This window comes from Phoca vitulina, unplaced genomic scaffold, assembly GCF_004348235.1.
Source record: "Phoca vitulina isolate PV1807 unplaced genomic scaffold, GSC_HSeal_1.0 scaffold8, whole genome shotgun sequence".
In the NCBI taxonomy this organism is placed as follows: Eukaryota; Metazoa; Chordata; class Mammalia; order Carnivora; family Phocidae; genus Phoca; species Phoca vitulina.
The window spans coordinates 75,385,942-75,409,388 of NW_022589711.1; the positions used below are offsets into that span (position 1 = coordinate 75,385,942).

General features: G+C 35.5%; 1 long non-coding RNA gene and 1 pseudogene across 2 annotated transcripts in view; both read right to left on the minus strand.

Annotated features, from left to right (window-relative positions):
- LOC116634095 overlaps positions 1-23,447 on the minus strand; it is a 354,995-nt gene that overhangs the window by 210,860 nt on the left and 120,688 nt on the right. For both annotated transcript variants that reach the window (XR_004299856.1, XR_004299855.1), the window contains exon 2: positions 6,874-6,935. This is a non-coding gene — a long non-coding RNA (uncharacterized LOC116634095). The remainder of the gene's footprint in view (positions 1-6,873; positions 6,936-23,447) is intronic.
- LOC116634092 lies at positions 829-1,390 on the minus strand (annotated as a pseudogene).

Sequence of the window (23,447 nt, forward strand, 5' to 3'; positions counted from 1 at the left end):
CTTCCTTCCTTCCTTCCTTCCTTCCTTCCTTCCTTCCTTCCTTCCTTTTTTTTCACCCACACAATGTTTTTTTATTTTTATTCAGCTATAAGCAAACAGCAGAAGTAACATAACATTCCACAACTCCAGATCCATTTTCTTACACAGACGAAGAGTAACCAGTTTAACAGGTGCAGCTGGGATTTCTGAGAGCCTCTCACCCAGTCCTGCACCTCAGGGAGATAGCCTGGCCTTAACCACAAAGCGATTCTCCCTATTGCTTTTTCCAGTACTGCTCTCTAAAGGAGCCGGAGTGGGACACTGGCCCCAGTAACAAGTCCAAGATGTACTACACTGGGGTCTAGGGGACAGGCCAGCTTCTGGCTGTCTTGGTGAGAGACATGGCTGTGAAAATATGCCCACGAAATGCCATCTTGCACAATTCTGGACTCAGGCTCACAAAAGCAGAGGCAATGAATCTCTCTCTTTTTTAAACCTCTCTTAAAGATTCGTTGATGCTCTGCTCTATTACCATAGACCTGATTTTTTACCTGCATTTTTTCTTCTTTAAATTCTGGGTTGCTATTCTTTTCACAATTTGATGACCCCATCCTAGCACCAAAATATCCCCCAAAATGGAGTTCAGATTTGATCAGAACATAAACCGGGGTGTGACCCTCTAGAATTATAAAGGATAGGCAGAAGGAAAAGTCACCCTAAACCACTACCTGATTGCTCAGGCGTCGCCTGTGAGAACGAGAACCGGGAAGCCGAGAAGTCTACATGCATCACTGAACTAGAGACCACAGCTGGAGACCTCCGGGATGGTTTCTGCCTCCTAGCATTCCCCTACTTCCCAGACAGCTGCTCATAGAGTTTGAGCACATAGTCATCCCATTCAGCCTGGTAACACGTGCCGGCCACTGGCGGCCCGAGCTCATGCTTTTTGCGGAAGGATGCCACTTTGAATTTGCCACAGTGGTCTCCAGATCGGTTGCTGGGAATGGGCTTGTCACACTTCAGTGACCCATTCTGCTCTTAAACCAGCCAGTTGTAGCAGTGAAGGCCTATGCCCATGGGAGGCCCAGAGCTGCCCTAATGGGAGAGGACTGTACCACTGTCGATGTCATTGCCCTTCATGTTCACCACCAGAAAAGGGTGCCAGTCCCTGCATTTGGGGTCCTTCCTGCTGGGCGCTTCCGGATCTGTCATGACCAAGTGTAGAGTTTACCCAGATCAAGGACATGCTATGCAACACTGGTGGGCCAGTTCTTAACCTTGGTGGGGTCAGCAATTTGCCCAGCTCGTCTACCTCCGCCCTGGTGTATCTGACCGGCAGCAGATGCTGGGGCTGCTCATCCACTTCCTGCAGGCTCAAGGGCAGGGACCATCTGCAGAAGTTTACCGGCATCAGGAGCGAGTTGGACGGACAGCTGGGAAGGGTCCCCGCAGGCAAGGCACCGGCCTGCAGCACCGACTCCAAGCAGTCCGCAAACTGTTTCACCACATTTTCTTATTTTCACTTCATCGGCTTAATTTAGGTCCTCATTATGTCTTACAAAACTATGTGGTAACCTCCTACTTCATGTCTTTGCCCCTACACACTTTCAATTCATTAGACTTACTGTCTTACAGGAATTTTCAAAACCGAAAATCATATTTTGTTATTCAAATGTTATATTGGCAGCAGGGGTACAATATTAGCCATAGTCTAAACTCCACAAATTCCAAATTCCTTCAATGAAATTACAAAGTATTCTATGATTTAGTTTCTGCCTTTGTCTTTTTTTTTTTTTTTAGGATTTTATTTATTTATTTGACAGAGAGAGACACAGTGAGAGAGGGAACAGAAGCAGGGGAGAGTGGGAGAGGGAGAAGCAGGCTTCCGGCAGAGCAGGGAGCCCGATGCGGGACTCGATCCCAGGACCCTGGGATTATGACCTGAGCCGAAGGCAGACGCTTAACGACTGAGCCCCCCAGGTGCCCATCTACTTTGTTTTTTTCATTTTTTTTGTTCCATTTAAAGATTTTATTTATTTATTTATTTGAGAGAAAGAGAGAGAGAAACAGCATGAGAGGGGAGAGGGTCAGAGGGAGAAGCAGGCTCCCCGCTCAGCCGGGAGCCCGACGTGGGACTCGATCCCAGGACTCCCGGACCATGACCTGAGCCGAAGGCAGTCGCTTAACCAACTGAGCCACCCAGGCGCCCCTACTTTTGTTTTTATCATACATCTGGCCCCACCTCAACTCAACTCATGCTACTCCTCTCTGCCACTGCACATGATTTTTCTCTCTCCCGAAGTAAACAATTCAGTCTTAAGCACTTAAAAATCCCTGGTAGGCTTCGAAATCTAGTTCAAGTGGTTTTTCCTTGTTCTATGTGGCAAATTTGAAATTACACTTTTCTTTGTCCAACACTATATATGCTGAGTGTGTGTGTGTGTGTGCGTGCGTGTGTGTAGCACTACTTATCATACTAGACTTTAATCATTATTTTTAAGCTAGCCAAGCAGTGACATTTAGTTTTGTATTTACAATGCCAATTAAAAATAGATACTCAGATATCTTTGTTTCCTCAGTGGATGGATGGATAAATGAATGATTACACTATTGATAGTCTATTCAAGCTCAGTTATTTATAGTTTAGCATGTTATGTGTTCTTATGGTTATACAAAAACACACAAAACCCGTGCAAAACTCAGAAAAGATACAATACAAAAACTAAACTGATAAAGAATGATAAAGGATTCAGACAGATTTATTTGCCCAGATGTGCGTGCTTTTTTCTTTGTTTTGCTTCTTAGATATGGAGGTTTGCCCTCAACAGTGCTGATTATTCAATCTGTCAAGAACACTTGAATTTGCGTATTTGATTAAAGAATTTCTGGATTATTTAATTAATCTAACTTTCCATTAGATTATCATTGTCCAGCATACATGACATAAAGGGCATAAAGTTTTGCATATCAAAACTAATTTTTATGTTATATTATAATTTATTTTGTGTCACTCTTTTATAGGAACCCTAGCAAATGTAATTTCTTTGTCAGTTTCTAAAACCGATACAACCACATCATTAGAACATTATGTGGGAGGTTAAATTTGCACATAAATGTAGCATCAATTTATTTGTGATTGCCCAAAGCCTTTTCTGTGATTTCAACTTGGACATGAAACAGCTGAGAAACACCTAGTAATTTCTTTTACCTGAATTAAACATTTGCATTTTCCAATTTATACTTTCTGTATCTTCTATTATTTGTCCAATACAGCAATTTAGAAATTTTGACAGGTACAAGTATAGAAAAGATAAAAAATAGTCAAAATTATGTTTGTTATTTGATTGTATATTAATTCTCAATTTTGCCTTTTACCCCATAAATAGTGGGTTCAGATTTGTAACTGTGTATGTGGAAGTTCTGAAATCTTTCATGGACTCCATTAAATTTGATAATAACCATAATGATGTAAATGGGTAATGATGAAAATGACAATGATGTTAATAGTAATAATTCTTTGCATTTCTTTACAAACAACACTATTGCATGGTTAGGTATTATTACACTCATGTCATTAACCAAAGAAGTACATTTAGGAGAAGTGATGTGACCAAATACACTCTCCCTGGAAGAGGCAGGACACATACACAGGTCAAATTTAATGTTCTTTCCACTACATATGGGTGATTAATGAGACTATTTGATTACATTTGAGCCTTACAGAAATGAAATTAATTTCCTAATAAGACTTTTTGAGGATATACATTTATAATTTTGAAGTAGTCTTTACTATCAATTTCTTCCTTTAATGATGAAATAGAAAAACTCCAGCATTTTGAAAATAGCAGATATTCCCACTTTAAAACAATGTTATCATTAAGCATTATCCATTAGGAGGACAATAATGTGGATCCAGAGAAAGAAGCTATTTATAAATATCATCAACTCTCTTAAATGTAAGAACACATGTTGCATTTCGAGGCACTTAGGCAATTTTGGCCAATTTGGGATTTTAAGAATTATGAAAGTTAAGTTCTTTCCAAACAGCATGAGATCAATACCGTAAGACCAGTATGCAGATGAGGGAGCAGAGATCCAGGAATCATGAACATATAGAGAAAGTTATTTAAAAATAATTATCTTATTAGTTGTCTTACAGAATAAAAATTTAAAATTGAAATGTTCTGCAGCAAACTGAGATCAGGCCAATCTGTTTGTACCAGAAAGAAAGAAATATATAAGTAGTGCAGAATATGAATAGCATTCTGAATATTAAGATTATATAGCGAAAATAATCTCTGAATTGATATTGTTCCATTTCTATTTCTAAGTGAGTTATAATATAATTTGTTAAAAGATTTTTTTTTTCCTTCCCAAGTACTTTCCTTGAGAAATTCTATTTTGTGATTGGGTATAATCCCCATCTAGCTACTATTGACATCAAAACAGAGAGATACTCTGCCTAAATCATGGGCTCCATTTGACTGCATAAACAGCCGGTAGTTTTTCAGTAGAGAAACCAGTAATGATCATACAGTTAAATAATAGCTATCCACCTGCCAGGTTACTGTGATTTTTGGCATCTTTGGCATACATTCTTAATTTGGCCAAACACTATTTCAGTTGCTGCCATGTCATCCCCAGAGGTATTCTTTGGCTTCTAAATTGATCTGACATCTGCAGTGTTTCCAAGAATGAGGTTTAAAAATATAACAGTGATTCTGTGGATAGGTATATAGAGGCTTGGGAATTCACATACACATTTTTTTTTCATTTGGGAGTTATAATACATCCCCTATCTATGACAAACTTTCATATTTGCTCTTCATAAGCTTTAAAGCAAAGCATAAATATATGATGAAAGTTCAAAGCACTACAGCCATGTTGGTAAAATTTTATGTAGCTAAAAACAGGATTTTTTAAAGAGCAGCTGTTAAAAACTATCCCTCCACATTGTGGTTAATTATAAATTTCACAGACTTATATCTCTCAATTTAATGTTCCTAATCTCTCTTGATTAACTTCAAACGTCTGGTTTTACATCACTTACCTTAACTATAACGAGGATATTCATGTTTATGTTATCCCATCTTTTATAGGTTTTATAAAGAATAAGTTTGATAATTATACTTTTTAGAAATCTGAATACATTCTGTTCAAAATTCCCCAATATTATTCTTCTAAATCTGAAACTATTTTAAAGTATCCATTTTTCCTTTTTTAATTTTTGCTATTGTTATTTTATGGATTTCTAAGATCTTAAGTGCTATTTACCAAATTTTCTCTTTAGCATATTTTTGTCTCTTCTTTCAGCGTAGCCATTTTTAATTCCTACAAAATTCTCAAAAACAAATATATCTTTCCTTTTCATTGAGGCTTTATTTTAAACAACTTAAAAAAAAAAGATATTACCTTATTGTTACCTTAATTCTCTTCCAAGTGGGACACCGTGTTGATTCAGATCAGCAATTCCAAAAGTCAATATGTCAAAAGGGGGGGGGGGGATACTTTCTAGGGCCAATTAACTTTAGGATTCATTTGATCAAATATGATTAAATAAGATTCCTTACTATAAAATTTTATAGAATAATAGACTAAAAAGTTTTATAAATCTCTAATGGAATCTTCCAAACTAATTTGTCCAAAGAATCTTTTGCATCCAAGAATCCTAGAGATCAGTATTTACCCAAACCAGTTTTTACTCAAACCATGGGTTAAATGTCAAGCACTTCAGTATCATATTGCACATAAACTATCTTTGTTTTTTTGTCTTTTTCTCTCTCATGTATCCCTACACTCCCAGGATACATACCTAGTATGTTCCAATTATTCTTCTAGGGGTGGGAGATAGAGTAACAAAAGTATAGAAAGATCACAGTTCCAAATAGAGGAGAAAAATTTAATATACAAGTAAGATAAATTCAGGTGGTGATGACTGCTATGCACAAAATAAAATAGTGGATGAAACAGAGGAACTGAGGTAGTTCTTTAGATTGATTTTCAGAAGGTCTCTCTGAGAAGATGACATTTGGGTTGAGACCTGAATGAAAACAGCAAGCCCAGCATGAAAGTCAGAGGGCAGAGAGCTCCAAGCAAAGGGAAAAGCAGATGCAAAGCTTCAAGAGTGGAAATAAGTTGGTATTTTCCTGGAACTTAAAGTATCCTAGTGTGGTTAGAGCAAAGTCAATGAGGAGGAGCGAGAGATAGCAATTAAGACTGGAGAGAGAGAGGGAGGCAGTGACCATATCATGTAGAGACTTGTATGGAGCTTGGATTTTATTCTAAGTGCAATGAGAATCCATTGGAGGATTTTGAGCAGAAGGGTGCCATGAATTTTAAAAGATCACACTGTCTGTTGTGTGGAGAATGGCTAATTAGGGAGCAAAAGTAGAACCAGACAAACCATTAAATAGACTATTGCATTAGCCCAGATGAGCAAAGATTTCTTGGAGTAGGGTAGTAGCAATGCAAATGAGAAGTATTTTGGAAAGAAACAACAGGATTTTCTGATGAGTATGGTATGGGAGCCGAGAGAAAGACAATTAATGATAATTCCTAGGTTAGTTTAATCAACAGATTGGATGTGATGCTATTTATCGATATGAGAAAGACTGGAGGAGGAGGATGGGAGGACAATAGGAAGATTAGAGGAAATTATGTTCTGAGACCCAAGTGGAGGAATCAAATAAACACTCATATATATAGATTTGAAGACAGGAAGAAAGATAAAGACTGGGGACTGTTTGCTATAGATGACATTAGAAGTTACGGGACTGGATAGATCACCTAGAGGGATAAAGTTGACAGGAAAGAAGGGATGACTTAGGACCAAACCCTGGGAGATACATATATTTTGACATTTTTTAGTTTATAAATTATAAGTTTTTTAGTTACCTTATGTCTTGAGAAGTGGGCATATTCAGGAAGCTCAGTATCCTCTGAGAATTTACAGATCACTGTTCCGGGGGAAACCAAAGAACAAAATTAAAGATCAGGCCAAAATCAGATTTTACAGTCATGTTCTCAGTCAAAGGGGATAACTCTGTGAAGGCAAAGATCTGAAGTCATAGGACTCAGAAGAAGTACAGCTGGCATATTTTCTGCTCCCTTGTCATTTTCTATAAAGAATTACCATTTATATTAAAGCATAACACTTGATATTCTGAGAACAAAACTGAAACATCATTATACTGATCAAGGCAAGGAAATTCAGCAAAGTTATCCAGATCGTGCACTAAGCAAAACTTTATGCTAAGAGATCTATTAGAATAAATGCTTCATTGCTTCAGGTATTTAGGGACTTCTTTCAAAATGCTGCTACTATTGTAAAGCATATAATAATCAATACATTCCAATCTGAAAATTTGTTTCAGCAGTTAAAATAATTTAATAGAAACCCAGTAAATCCACAATAATGAAATTTACCAGCATAAAAATATCCATCTATATATCTATGTATTTGTCTATCACCTAGTGCACTGATATATTACTCACAATCGATCATATTATCCTCCAAATTTGATCTTTAAACAGCTTACACATCTTCAAAATGTTTTCTTTTTCATTTCTTTTTTTTTTTTTAAGATTTTATTTATTTATTTGATAGAGAGAGTGAGAGAGCACAAGCAGGGGGAACAGTAGAGGGAGAGGGAGAAGCAGGTTCCCCGCCAAGCAGGGAGCCCGATGTGGGGCTCGATCCCAGGACCCTGGGATCATGACCTGAGCCGAAGGCAGACGCTTAACCATCTGAGCCACCCAGGCGCCCCTTATTTTTCATTTCTGAAGAAAACATTCTACTAGTATTATTACATTGTTCCCAAGACAATGAAAAACAAGCATAATTAAGTGATTCTATTTAAATATCTGCCTAAATTAGGATAGCTCTTGGGGAAACTGAAGATTTTGTTATAATAAGAAAATATCATAAATATTTAGTGAGTCATTAAGAAATTAATTACTAGATACATAACAGTATACATTATGGTGCTATATGTGTATCATACTAATATGCTTTTACTAGGAAATAACTAGTGGGTTGGGTTGTCAGCAGTTCCCATTTTATAAAATATGTGTAATCACATTCTGGCTTTGCACACTATAGATGATGATAGACTGTATCATCATAGCCATAGCCATAGGGGGATTTGCAAATGAAGAATGGGTTTCTGGAACAAAGGAGTGTTTACAAATTGTAGCAGACTCTTATTTACAGCCTAAATCTGCTTTAGATTAGATAACTTCAGTTATGATCATTCTTTTGAACAATAACCTAACATAGTGGTGTGAAAAGTAGGGTAGTAGAGGAAAAAGTAATAAAATGGAGACTGAAAGGATCTGAATCACTGTAGCAGCCTGATGGAAAGGGGATCCAGTACCATCAATAACTGATCACACCTGGTCTGAAGGCATAGCTCATTTGATAATCAGGTGCTGAGATAAAAAGATTTTTCTGCACAGAGAGTTATAAAGAAAAACTAAAAAAAAAAACAAAACAAACCCTTTTGTTTAATTTTATCAACATTTTCAAAGAACATACCACTGAGTCATCTCCACCATTTCATTCTTAATCACTTTTTTCCTCTTTAATGAAATGCATAATTATTTACTGTATTATACCATTATTATCTAGAAAGAAAACATAAATTTAATCCTTGTGCTTATGTTTTTTAATCCTATCTACATTTACTTTAGTGTTTATAAATTGAATCAGATTAACACATTTTGAAGATTTTATTAGGCATAGCACCATCTAAGGTTATTTGGCATTGTGAGAAATAATAAACAATCGTCCTGTCCTCAAGCAGCTTGAAACTGGTTTGGAAAAAAAAAAAAAATTAAAATTATGTGGAAATGTAATTCCAAAAGAATAAGAATCATATTGCAGTTTAAATAAATATTTTTAAAGATAAATAATCATTAATATAACATGAAAGGCATAGAAAGGCTCAGAGTGGTGTCAGCAAGATAGTGGAATAGGAGGTTTTAACCCTCAACTCCTGACAGAAACACTGATTTGAATAGCTACCCACAAATAAAAATAAGTTTATGGGAGTCCAGGAGTCCAGTTGAGAGATTCAAGCACTTCACTAGAGCAAAAATCCAAGAATAAATGCAGGTAGAAGATAAGAAAAAATGTTTCATTTTATCTGTGTTACCCCTCCCTGAATGTGGCACAGCTCAGGGGCAAGAGAGACCTGCCTGACCAGTGATTTCTCCCACAGGGGAAAGTGAATGCTAAGTGAGTGCCTGGCTTCCCCAGTCCTGTGGGGCACCGAGCAGAGCACTACTCTACTATATAGCATAGTGTCTATCACCAATAATATTGTAGTTAATACTTAAAAGAGGGTAGAAGCTATACTGTGTTCTTATCACACATGCAGACACCAATCCTGTCTTTTCTCACCCAGCAAATGGAGGGAAACAGAATGCCTCCATTATTTGGGGTAGTTTGCAACAGTGGGGGAAGGAGAGAACACTCCCAAACTCATTTTATAAGACCAACATTATCTTGATACCAAAGCCAGTCAAGGGAAAGAAAGAAAAGAAGAGAAAAGAAAAAAAGAAAAAAAGAAGAAAGAAAAAATTACAAGATAATATTACTGGTAGATATCCAAAAATCCTCAACAAAATGCTGGCAAGTTGAAATCATCAGCACATTAACAAGATCATAAACATTGATCAAGTGGGATTTATCCCTGAGATGCAGGGATGATTCATCATTTGTAAATCAATAAATGTAGCACACTGCATTAACAAAATGAAGGATAAAAACCATATGGTCATCTCAATAGATGCAGAACATATGACAAAATTCAACATTTGTTCTTGATAAAAACTCTCAGAAAGTTTGGTATAGAAAGGATATAACTCAACATAGTGAAAGCCATATATTAAAGTCCACAGCTAACATCATATTCAACAGGGAAAAGCAGATGATTTTCCTCTAAGATCATGAACAAAATAAGGATACCCACTCTTGCCACTCCTATTCAGCATAGTACTCAAAGTCCTAAGCAAAGCAATTAGACAAGAAAAAGAAATAAAAGTTAACTAAATTGGAAATTAAGATGCAAAATTATCAGTTTGCAGATGACATGGTTTTATATATTTAGAAAACCTTAAAGACTCCTCTAGAAAACTGTTAGAACTAATAAGTTGCATAAATTTGTAGGATACAAAATCAACATACAATAATCAGTCACATTTCTTTGCACTGACAACAAGTGTTCAAAAAACAAATTAAGAAAACAACCCCATTTATAATAGCATCAAAAAGAATGAAATATTTAATAATAAATTTAACTGAAGAAGTGAGCTATCTGTACATTGAAAACTATAAACCGTTTATGAAAGAATTTGAAGAAGACACAAATAAATGGAAAGGCATCTCATATTCATGGACTGAAAAAAAAATTTTTTTTTTAAGATTTTATTTATTTATTTGACGGAGAGAGAGAGACAGAGAGAGAGGGAACAGAAGCAGAGGGAGCAGGAGAGGGAGAAGCAGGCTTCCCGCCGAGCAAGGAGCCTGATGCGGGGCTCGATCCCAGGACGCTCGGATCATGACCTGAGCTGAAGGCAGACGCTTAACGACTGAGCCACCCAGGCGCCCCTGAAAAAATTAATATTGCTACAATGTCCATACTACTGAAAGTGATCTACAGATTTTTCAATCCCTATCAAAATTCTAATGGCATTTTTCAGAGAAATAGAAAAACAATCTTAAAATTCATATAGAACCACAAACGACCCTGAATAGCTAAAGCAATCTTGAGAAAGAACACAGCTACACACATCACATTTCTTGATTTCAAATTATATTACAAAGCTATAGTAATCCAAACAATATTGCACTGGCATAAAAACAGACATATAGACCTATGGAATAAAATAGACACCTCAGAAAAAAAAAAAAAACACACAAATAGCCAATTGATTTTTCACAAGAGCTCCATGAATACAAAATGGGAAATTATAGTCTCCTCAATAAATGGTATTGGGAAAATGACATCAACATGCAAAAGAATGAAAGTGGACCTATATCTACCATAAACAAAAAACAGCTCCAATGGATTAAAGACTTAAATGTAAGACCTGAAACAGTAAAACTTTTAGAAGAAAACAGAAACAGCTCCTGGACATTGGTCTTGGCAATATTTTTTTTTGAATACAACACAAAATCACGTCAACAAAAGCAAAAATAAAGTATGATTACACCAAACTAAAAAATTTCTGCACAGCAAAGGAAACTATCAACAAAATAAAAGGCAACCCACATAATGGGAAAACATATTTGCAAACCATATTATCTTATAATAGGTTAATATCTAAAATATATAAGAAAATCATACATCTCTGGGAAAAAACCCCAAATAACCAGTTGAAAAATGGGTAAAGAATCTGAATAAACATGTCACCAAATAGGACTGATCTTCAAGAGAACCTTGAAGAGCACTACCATGTTCATTGCAGCATTAGTCACAAGAGCCAAGATATGGAAACAACTTAACTTAAGCCACAATATGGAAACAACTGTCTATGGATGAAAGGAAAAAGAAAATGTAATATTTAATGTATCTTTTAATTGATATATATATTTATAGATATATTTATATGGATTTAAATTTATATATTTATATGGATATATATCTATATGGAATATCATCCAATCTTATAAAAGGAAATCTGCCATTTGCAACAATGCAGATGGACCTGGAGGACATCATAATAAGTGAAATAAGCCACAAAGAAAAAGACAAGTACTATATGATATCACTTATATGTGAAGTCTAAAGTAGTCAAACTGAGAGTAGAAAGTGATTACTAGGGGCCATGGGAGGAGAAAATGAGATGACTGTCAGAGGGCACAGTGTTTCAGTTATTCAAGATAAATAAATTTTGGAGATCTACTATATAGTATAGTGCCTAAAACTGACAAAACTGTATTTTTTATTGAAGAGACGGTAGAAGTTAAGTTGTATTTTTACCACACACATACATACACATGCATGCACAAATAATAAAAGTAATAAAGGGGATAAAAGGAAAGTTTGGGAGGGTGGATATGTCCATGGCCTTGATGTTGGTGATATTTTCAGGGATGTACATTTATGCCTAAACACATCAAGTTATATACATTAAATATGAACATCTTCCTACATGTCAATTATAACTTAATAAGGTTGTAAAAAAATGAAAAGCAAAAATCTTGACCTATTTCACTCATTTAGAAATGTTTGGGTAGAAAATGGTTACATGAAAGAACTCTGTTCACTTTCAGATCTATCAAAAGTTCTAAGACATTTGTTGTCCATGTTTCTGGCTTTCTTTCCTTCTGAGGCATCATAGGGGAATAGATGAAGAAAAAGGAAATCTTACCAAGGAAAAGGTTTCAACAAATCCGTCTATAATTCAATTGAAGGAACATCAAATAAATTAAATTCAATATGTATGCATTTTGTGTTCAATATGTGAAAGGCACAATGCTAGATATTTTTTCTTATTAATAAGGTTCTAAATACATTTTCTTATTTTATTAACTCACAGGATCAACCAAATATAGACTGTTGGAAATGTGAAAAATAGTAGGCTGCCAGACTGACTTAATCCATAAAGGTCATTTATTTGTTACTCTCTATGAAAATGTTCAGACTATTTTGCATACCAAACAGCTCTGAATTGGAAAGACTTATTAATTCCACAGAAACAGGGTTAAAAGGTGAACGTATTACAAATTGAAGCTCACCATCATTTTCTATGAAGGTATATAGTCAGAGTATCTATAGTTTGCAAATTAAGCACTGGTCTGAAGGCTTAAGACTTTTTTATTAAAAGAAAAACAATAAAAGTATGAGAATATTTAAATTTATGTAAAGAGAGCCCTAATCTCACTCTCCTAACTCTTTTTACACTTTTGCATACAAAAACATAAATGAGCTTCCTCTTAGGAGTTGAAATAATAGTGTATATGGTATTAAGAATATTTCTATTTGTCTTGAATATCTGCCCACAATCTGCTCTGTCAAAAAGGTAGCAGCCTGCCACATGTGGTTATTGAGATTGGAAAAGTGTTTAGTCCAAATTGAAATACATTATAAATGTAAAATTTGCAACAGATTTCAAAGACTTAGTAGCAAACAAAGAATGGGAAAACTCATTGATAAGGTTTTTATATTAATTACAGGTTGAAATAATATTCTGAATATTTTGATTAAGTAAAATATATTACTAAAATTAATTTTACCTTTCTTTTTACTTGTATAAGGTGGCTACTAGAAAAATTAAAAGTACATTTGTAATTCACATAATATTTTATTTAAACAGCACTGGACTATATAATATTTGTGTTTTGCTTTTAATGCTCAAGTACTATTCCTATATATTAAGTCATGGCAGTATTATGCATTTAATCATTCTAACATTCTGGCTGCTTCCATCAAGTTTTTCTAATTCTGGTAATGCCACAATAAATAGCTTAGTGTTTATAGCCTTCAATTTCTTTTAAATTATTTAATGAGAATAAAGTAGTAGAAATATATCTAGCTAAATGCCATTGTTGTAGGTCTTATTATGTGTAAGTATAATGAACTTTATGAAAGGGTTATATACATTTGTAGTATTAACGGTAATAAATTAGTACACCAGGTTTACTAAAACCATTCTAGAATTAGTTGTTATATGTTTAAAAATTGCTACTTTAATGAATATAAAATGCACTCTCAAGGTTACTTGAATTTATATTTTTAGTTTTTATAGAAAATGATTATATATTTATATTTATTAATTAATGCATTTTCTTCAAACTGTCTCTTCTTATTCTTTGCCTATTTATTTGAAATTTTATATAAATCTGACTTTTATAAATCTGAAGGAAATGTTTCCATTTAAGTAGAAGTGGTAAGGATATGGATGAGATGTGACAATTATTGAATACCTACTCTATTCCAACTACCGTTCAGTAATTTTACATATTTACTTTGCATTTAATCTTCATGCCTATCTCAGACATAGGTATTTAATCCCATTCAAGTAACGGAAATAAAGAAGTTTCATAAGTTTACTGAGAATCACAAATCTATTACAAGAAAAGTCCTAAGCAGATCATCTTCAAAGCCTGTATTCTTTCTACCATACAACTTTATCCCTGTATGATCAATAATTACTTTTGAACATTTGACGTAACTATTTTCTACTTCTTTCCTGCCATTTTGCTATTTAAAAATAAATAATAGCCCTCCTTTATACTTGTGGTAATATTTTTTAGTAACTTTCTAATGTGGTAAAAGGTTTGGGGAAAAATTATTGAAAAAGCAGAAAACAGAGATAAAAAAACTAGATCTTTAAAAAAGACTGAGAAAAAATGAGTTACAATTAAATTTGGACAAAATTCTATTATGTAAGCATTTTTAGAAAGACTACATTTCATTCAATTAGCAAATATTTACTGAATATATAAGTAATCCAGGTGCTGGAGAGATGAAGCAGAATGCCTCCTTACCCAAGTGACTTATTCAGGTGACAAAGAACTATATGGTAAGAGCAAAACACATGCTGCCTAAATGTCACAGGATGATTCTCTCTCTGTCACACAAACACACACACACACACACACACGCTATATAATCTCTATAGATGAGGAGAAATTTATTTAGGAACCAAGGTAGAAAAGGATAGTCCAGGTAGAGGAACTACATGAACAAATAGATAAAGGACTAGACATATTTGAAAAATGCTGAAAATCTCAGTTTTATTGATGCTTAGATTACTAGGTTAGATGGGAAAGGATGTGTTAGACAGTTCTTAATTACCATTTATTGAACACCCCCTGTGTTCCCAACACTGTGGTCGTGTTTTGCATATATTTTCTCTAATTCTCACATTTTTTTTTTTTTAAAGATTTTATTTATTTATTTGACAGAGAGAGGCACAGCGAGAGAGGGAACACAAGCAGGGGGAGTGAGAGAGGGAGAAGCAGGCTTCCCGCCGAGCAGGGAACCCGATGCGGGGCTTGATCCCAGGACCCTGGGATCATGACCCGAGCCGAAGGCAGATGCTTAACGACTGAGCCACCCAGGCGCCCCTCTAATTCTCACATTTTTTATGATTCCATTTAAAGATGGAGATTCGGTGCTTCAAAGAAATATGTCTTAAGTTCACACACAACTAGTTAATAGTACATGAGGTGCTAACTCAAGTCTGTCTACATAGGGTTCCACTTTTTATTTTATTTTTTTATTTTTTTAAATTTTTTTTTAAAGAGTTTATTTATTTATTTGACAGAGAGAGACACAGCGAGAGAGGGACCACAAGCAGGGGGAGTGGGAGAGGGAGAAGCAGGCATCCCGCAGAGCAGGGAGCCCGATGTGGGACTCGATCCCAGGACCCTGGGATCACGACCTGAGCCGAAGGCAGACGCTCAACGATTGAGCCACCCAGGCGCCCAGGGTTCCACTTGTTAAATATGACTCTAGTTTATGAGAGGGACTTTTAGATATTGTGATGTATTTGGGGGGCAAATTACATTTAAATTAAGATTAATATTTTAAGAAGACAAACTAAATCAATGATGCTGCTTGTGGCCTGAAGACTTGGGTGGTACAGGGCCATTTAGAAGGTGACTGTGGGAAATCTGACAAGAATCACTGAGGATCCCAACCAAGGCAATGAATGTAAGAATGGAAAGGAGGGGAGGTTTCAAATCTACATAGAGTTGGAATAAATAATACTCAGAGACTACCTAAAATAATCTTTTTTTTTTAATTTAAAGACAACTAATTAACATATAGTGTATTATTAGTTTCAGAGGTAGATATCAGTGATTCATCACTCTTACATAATACCTAGTGTTCACTACATCATGTGCCCTCCTTAATGTCCATCACCCAGTTACCCCATCCCCCCATCTCCTCCCTCTGCCCCTTATCATCCCCCTAAAACATAATAATAAATAAATAAGTAAATAAAAGTCAAATGCCACAGAGAAATTAAGCAGACTAATGATAATAAAGAAGCTATGGAATTTAACAATTAAATCATAACTTTGATAATCTTAAGGAAAGTTTATTATATCAAATGTCTGTGTGGAGAAAATTCATATTTAAGTTATTTCTACTTAAAATAATAATAATAGTAATAACATTACCTGCATGGTATTTTACAATTTACAAATATAGCTATTGATATGCTCTTGTTTGAAGAATAATCATTCTCTTCTTGGGAAAATTTCAGGCAGATTGGAGGGCTGTGAGAGAAAAATCTTAGCCTCAAAGCCAGGTTCTCTAACTCCAGACTTGACACTAAGATTCATCATACAGTGCCTCTTTTATTCAACTGAACCCCCAGTTATTTTGGACAATGAGTGAGATGCTGATGTTCAGCAGAATAAACTCAGGATTTGACATCTGGGCTTGAATAAATCCTGGACCTGCCACACACAAACTGTGTGAGCCTCCACTGCCTCATCTGAACCAGAGGATAATAATACCCTTCCTTGAGTATGGCTGTGAAAATTAAACTTGAACATGTGCTAAGGAGCTGTCACTAAATAAATGTTTTCCTCTTTAAGTTCTGTAAAATAAATGCTACATTCATTTTTATTTTAAAATATGACAAGTTATTAGTAACATCCTAAATTAGTTAACCAAATGAAATAAATATTGCTAAAACACTGAGATTTTTTTAATAATCACAGGGATGTTCACAATCAGAAAAATATCTTATTATCTGGTCTCTGTAATTGCCCAATAGGCAATCATGTACAAGAATGGGTATTTCAGGGGCGCCTGGGTGGCTCAGTCGTTAAGCGCCTGCCTTCGGCTCAGGTCATGATCCCGGGGTCCTGGGATCGAGCCCCGCATCGGGCTCCCTGCTCGGCGGGAAGCCTGCTTCTCCCTCTCCCTCTCCCACTCCCCCTGCTTGTGTTCCCTCTCTCGCTGTGTCTCTCTCTGTCAAGTAAATAAATAAAATCTTTAAAAAAAAAAAAAAAAAAAAAAAGAATGGGTATTTCACATTTTAAATATCATTTTTAAAATAATTTTAGAACTGAAATAAGTTGCTGCTGTTGCTAAGTATTCAATAATATTTTTTCAAAAGCTTTCAACATTTTTTCCCATTACATGTACATTTTGCAGGAAAACTTGTCAACATTTTCTTATAGATGGAAATGATTATATTTTCATTTTCATAGAAAAAAATCATTTATGAAGCAGTGATTATATAGGATATTTTAGAACTTTTAGTTATAGTGTTGCCTAGTAGAAATGGAAAGAACTAAAATCAAGGATTATATTCCAGTTTTGTTCCTAAATAGTTGTGTGACTTCTGAAAAGTTACCAAGTTTTCTTTCAGAGATTTTCTCAGATAAAAATAATAGCTAAAATGTATAAATATAATGCTCTAAGCATATTAATTTACATATATTAAATCACTCAATCCTCTGTAGAGATATGTGAGGCAACATTTTCTGGATGTGAAAACTGAAGTACATAGAAGCTTTGTTTAATTCACAGTGCCAATAAATGCTAGGCCAGGATTAAAACCAAGGAATTCTGTCATCAGAGTTTATGCCTGTGACCATTGCTGTAGTGCCCTCTGGGATAGCTAAAGCCATAGAATTCTAGGCTCTAGAAGAACATCTAGAGATCACATCAGCTGCCCTTGTCATTTTATACACAAGGATAATGATGCATGGAGAAGTTACATGATGTGTCAGATTATGATCACAGTTAGATCTGGACCTATAGCCCAGCTTCCCCAACTTTCTAATACCTATTTTACTATATACCACCTCAATCCCTCTCTTCTGAGCATAAAATTACAATTTTATAAAACCAGTTTAATAAGGGTTAATCTTGTAATTGCAGCTTCTAAGTGGCACAGATTATTATTATTATTTTTAAAGATTTTATTTATTTATTTGTCAGAGAGAGAGAGAGCACAAGCAGGGGGAGTGGGAGGCAGAGGGAGAAGCAGACTCCCCACTGAGCAGAGAGCTGGACGTGAGATTTGATCCCAGGACCCTGGTATCATGACCTGAGCCAAAGGCAGACGCTTAGCCTACTGAGCCACCCAGGTGTCCTGGAACAGATTATTATTAATAATTATTGTGTACTTTGACATACACAGTGAAGTGTCATGGAATGGGTCTCAGATATTTTCTGATCCAAAATTGTTCCAGTTATCTTAACAGTACAGTTCTTTTATGGGTTTTATCAGATTTTGAAGTTCAATCAGGTAGTCAAGAAGAAACTATTCTTATGTGCTCCTCTAGATTTCCTAGTCACCCCTGCAATTATGTTGCCCATGTGACTGCTGATGTAATACAGACAGAAGAGCTATAAAAAACTCACTGCTCTCACCATTTAGAATACCCCATCAAGCCTTATGGTCCACTCTTCTGCCATGGTGGCCTTGGAAGCCATGTTCTTCTAAGAGCATGGCTAAAAGATGGAAACAGCTTACATCCATGAGTCAATGCTTAGAGGAGAGACACCCAGCAGAGACACCTGGCATGACAGATAAAGCCTCAGTGAGAATAAACATTTAAAGTGTTAAGCCATTGGTATATTGAGTTTTATTTGATTCTTCAGCATAGTCTTACCTATCCTAAGCAACACATATATTGGTTTTGGAAATGGAACATGACCATAGTGAAAAGTCTACAATTTGTGGTAATTAGTTTAGCAAATGAATTACAGGCTAGAGAGATAGAGACGGTAACTTGAAAATCTGCCTATATCTTCCCAAATTCTCTCTGAGGTCAGACTCCTAAACTCTAACATCTCTACCATTTCCACTACAGGAAGTTATGGTGGAGTTTTCACTTAGACACATAATTAAATTCTGAAAAGTATTTATAATCCCTATAAAATGGAGATTATAAATTACTTCTCAAGGTTGAGGAGGATAAATGACAGAGAGTGTTTGGAAGCACTTCACACTAGTTAGTATTTAGATGGTCCTGAGGAACATGAATGAAAGTAGAGAGAAAATGGTGAGAAGGAGACTGAGATGAAATATACTTTATTCTGGAAAATATAAGATATTTCTAACATATATTCAAGTTTCAGTAATATGAAATTAGCTAATGGAACCAGTATTTCTAATTATAATTTTAACTGCAATTTCTATAATTAACATGAAAAAGTAGTTTTAAAAACTTATCTCATGCACTTAATTGCTCATTCATAACATATGCATAATAAAGTATATTGTTATTGGTTCAAAGAACAGATTTCGGAAACCACAAGATCTAAATTCAAATTCATTTACTGCCTAAATTATACTCAGTAATTTAACCATATTAAGCTTCAATATTTCATCTAGAAAATGCAGATTAAAATATCACTCCAATTATTACTTAATTTTTTTAAAACATATATTAATTACTTAGTTTATTTGCTGGATCAATAAAAGTGATAAAGTATTGGTAGCTATTGTATTGTTGCAGCAAAAACTTCTATAATGATCATCATCACCATCTTTATACATGCTCAATATCTTTCACCAAAGATAACAGTCCTTAGATATGGACTCAACAGGGCCCTTACCTTAAATTTAAAACAATGGAGTTATCAGAAACACATATGTAATACTGAAATATTTCCCTCACAATTATAAAATGACTCCATCTTTCAGTGGGATAGTTGGTTTATCTGAAAAGGATTTTCAGGAATTTAAAGGATTGTATTTACTTTTTTTTTTTAAAGATTTTATTTATTTATTTGAGAGAGAGAGAGAACACGAGAGAGCCAGCAGGAGCAGGGGGGAGGGGAGAGGGCAGAGAGAGAAAAAGAAGCAGACTCCCCGCTGAGCCGGAAGCCCAACATGGGGCTCAATCCCAGGACCCTGAGATCATGACCTGAGCCAAAGGCAGACGCTTAACCTGAGCCACCCAGGCACCCCTAAAGGATTTAAAAAGTGCTTTAAAAATGATTTAAAAATCTGGTGTGTTGCAAAAAAAAAAATCAGTTGTATCATTATTTTCATTTGACATTAATATGAAGAGTAAATAGACTGTTTATGTTAAAAGGTGAATGTAAATTTCAGAATTAAACAAAAGAACATCACCTTTAATATCCAATGGAATCTCAGATAGCATTAGCCATCAGTCATTACCTGCCTTATTCTGTCTTCTTCAATTAAAATTTTATATATATATATATATTTTTAAAGATTTCTTTTATTTATTTGACAGAGAGAGAGATAGCGAGAGCAGGAACACAAGCAGGGGGAGTGGGAGAGGGAGAAGCAGGCTTCCCGTGGAGCAGGGAGCCCGATGTGGGGCTCGATCCCAGGACCCTGGGATCATGACCTGAGCCGAAGGCAGACACTTAGCGACTGAGCCACCCAGGCACCCCTAAAATTTTATATTTTTAAATGTGAAACCTTTGTGACATTCAGTAAGGTTGTGGTTAGTTCTGTATTTAGTCTTGGCAGATTGTCACCAATTTTTCTGAATGAGCTTTCATTAATATGAAGTATGAAGTTGGTAATCTGTTAGTTTGTTTACAATGCAGCTGAAAACCCTTTTGGCTCAATTTGTGACACCTTTTCACAGGATTTTTCATTTGGAGGCCTCTCAAAATTCTTAACTGGCGTCATTTTTTTCATTTAAAAGTTTTGTGGGATATTTTTAAAAGCACTCAGAAACCTCATGAGTTGACAGAGGGTAATCTCAGAATACCTAAGCAGTACTAGACAGCTAGGAAAAGAATGCTGGGCAGGGAGCACTTTGCAACAAACTAAATAATGAGCTTTGACAATTCCTTTTTCCGTTCAGAAGAACTTCTAAACTATCTGAATATAAGCCCCTACCTCCTAACTTCATGATACTGGATCATACCAAAATTTATGAGGAAATGTATCTGTATACATGTGTATGAAGAGTATTTTTTCCTTTTTTTCTCAAAAGTGAGTATATTTATCTATTTTTTAAATGGAAAGATAGTTGTGAGGAAAAATAAAACTTTCCTCTCTAAACGTTAGATTTTTAGTCATATGAATGCATAATTGATCAGAGCAAAGGTATACAAACCATCTTTAAAAAGCAGAAAGGATCTGAGGTCACAACACCTGATTCTATCTTGACCAAATACATTAAAATATATAGAGAAAGCATGTGGTTTTAAGAAGGAGAATTAGCTAGACATGAAATAAATCTAAAATCATTGAGCACTTATTACATTCTAGGAAGTATTCTAAATTCTTTAGATTAGCTTTCATTTAATCCTCACACAAACTCTATGAAATAAATATGACCATTACCATATTAAAACAGAGGCACAGAGGAAAAGGAACCGGCCCAAGGCCATGCAGTCGGTAAGTACTGAAATCACGTTAGGAAAAGAGTCACACTCTGAAAAACAAACTGAGGGTTCTAGAGGGGAAGGGGGGTGGGAGGATGGGTTAGCCTGGTGATGGGTATTGAGGAGGCACGTTCTGCATGGACCACTGGGTGTTATGCACAAACAATGAATCATGGAACACTATATCTAAAACTAATGATGTAATGTATGGGGATTAACATAACAATAAAAAAATTAAAAAAAAAGAAATGTATAAAAAAAAAAAGAGTCACAGTGGGAAAATTTTCAGGGCTCATCCTAGCATACATAGTTCAGAGTACATACAGTCCTATGCAGTGGACTTGGAATGTTTTATTCCATAGGCAATGCTATTCCTACTGTGTCAGTGGGGGATCAGGTTATCTGAATCTGTTGTCCTTAGACATTCTTTTCTTCTAGTGCAATCCATTTGTTCAGAATCCATACTTTCCCAGCCGTCATTAATTGGGTTTTCCTACCTACAAGGATATAGCTCAGTATGTTGAAATAAGTATTTTGATAGGTTTGATAATTTTCTCATAAATTTATAAAGTACCATTTTGAAGTCATGCACAATTGCTTTTAACAAGCATATTTTCATCCAAAAGTGACAGAATACCACACCAACAGTGGCTTACAACATAGGAGTTAATTTTTCTCTCATAACAAGAAAACTGAAGATAGCAACTGCTGTTGTTAGTTTCAGGATTGTAAATGCCAGGACCAGAATCTCAGAGATTAATATAGCCTTCTCCTCATGAGCACAAGATAGTTAACCTCAGCTCAAGGTATCATGTCAGTATTCAAGGCAAGAATTAAGAGGAAGGGTAGATGTCCCTAATATTTTGATATTTTCAAAGGGAAGAGGAAGCTTTCCCAGACATTCCTTAGCAGACATTGGCCAGAGCTCTTTAACATGTCCACCCCTACCAATAAAAAGATTGGAAAAATGAGGGTTTATATTTTTCACTTTATATAGGGTATATAGTAGTGAAGAGAAAATAGAAGCTAGTTGGGAAATGGTGTGTTAGCCAGCAGAATAAAACTCATGAAAGAAAGACTGCCTCTAGGGTTATTGACACATTTGGGTTCTGAGTCTGTAAGGTGAATAGCCAGACTCCATGGATGATAGATGCACCAAGGTGAAGGAAAGCATCATTGAAAGACAGCAAGGCCAGTTTCACCTGGTATCACCTCTACAATATATTTTCATCCATTTTGAAATTTCTAAAATTACAATTGAAAATTTCCAAGTAACCAATTGGCAACACGATAAAGACATCTATCTTGTAGTCATTATAATGTTTTACCTCATTCATTTCTCCATATCCACGTAACTATGTTCTCAGAGTGGGTTCCTAAGAATAGAACACACCAAAACTCTTGGCAAGTCCAATACTCATGGGGCACCATGACCAACCAGGATTTTATTTCACAAACACCTGGGAGTCCTGGGGGAAAGGCAGTAGGTCCTATGGTTAATGAATCACACCAACAAAACTGCAGGAAAAAAAACAATGACTCAATTACTGTGGCATAAAAAGATGGGGAAAGAAACCCCACTTGAGATAGAGAGCCCAGACGCATGGTCTGACAATGTTGGTGGGTGCTGGGGAGAACAAATGATTCTGAGAGTAGAAGTGTGTAAGCATAGAATCTGTGGTCTGACTTATACTCAGTTTCCTAGAAACTAGGGAATGTGATCAATTTAAAGAACCAATGAAATGAAAATGCTCTCTGATTCAATACCATTCTATTCTTTTTCATTCTGTTTGCAAACTAGAGTTTTCAAGTTGCTGGAAAATAGTAGTTACCTAATAAATGTTTAATATGTGTACACACACACACACACACACACACACACACACACCAGTTCTCTTGAACTCAAAGTTCAAAGAAGGCCATTGTGTGGTCACTTGAATCTGAGAATGATTATCTTTCTACAGTCCTGAGACACGGTCAGGGGAGGACAGTGAAAAATGCACTATGGTACTGCCAACAGAAGCAACAGCTAGACTGAGGGTAAAGGCTTCAGGTCTACTGGGTGGGTTTCAGGACCTGCAGAGGAGAGGGAGACAAGGTATTTGTAGCATAGTGGTTAAGAATATAGGCTTTGGATATAAATATGATTAGTTTTATTCTAGG